The sequence below is a fragment of the Penaeus monodon genome, chromosome 28, assembly GCF_015228065.2.
Source record: "Penaeus monodon isolate SGIC_2016 chromosome 28, NSTDA_Pmon_1, whole genome shotgun sequence".
In the NCBI taxonomy this organism is placed as follows: domain Eukaryota; kingdom Metazoa; phylum Arthropoda; class Malacostraca; order Decapoda; family Penaeidae; genus Penaeus; species Penaeus monodon.
Genome location: NC_051413.1, coordinates 39,589,156 through 39,589,701, shown reverse-complemented (window position 1 = coordinate 39,589,701; position 546 = coordinate 39,589,156).

The following is a 546-nucleotide window of genomic DNA, read 5'->3' as shown; positions in this document are numbered from 1 at the left end:
TATATATATATAATATTTATATATATAATGTTTTTAATATATATACAAACTAATAATAATATATTTTAAATAATATATATATTTTTTAATATATATTTTGTATATAATGTTTGTAATATAGAAAATTGTATATAAAATGAAATTATATATATTATATAGGGTATATAAATTATATATTTTTTAATATAATATAAAATAATAAAACATTATAATATAATAGAATATAAAATTATAAATTTTATATATATTATATATATAACAGGGTAAAAAAATATAAATTATATATATATATTTTAAATATAAATATATATATATTATTACATAAAAGGAATTTTAATATATTAATCTATATATATAATATATATATTTATATGTAGGGAATTTTATTATATGTATATATATGTATGCAAAATTTATATGATATGAAAATATATGTTTTGTATAGTTATGTTATATGTAAAATATGTATATGTATATTTTTAATATTATATAATATTTAAAATGTATATAAATATAAATAAAAATTTTTTTTGGTGTTATGGTGGC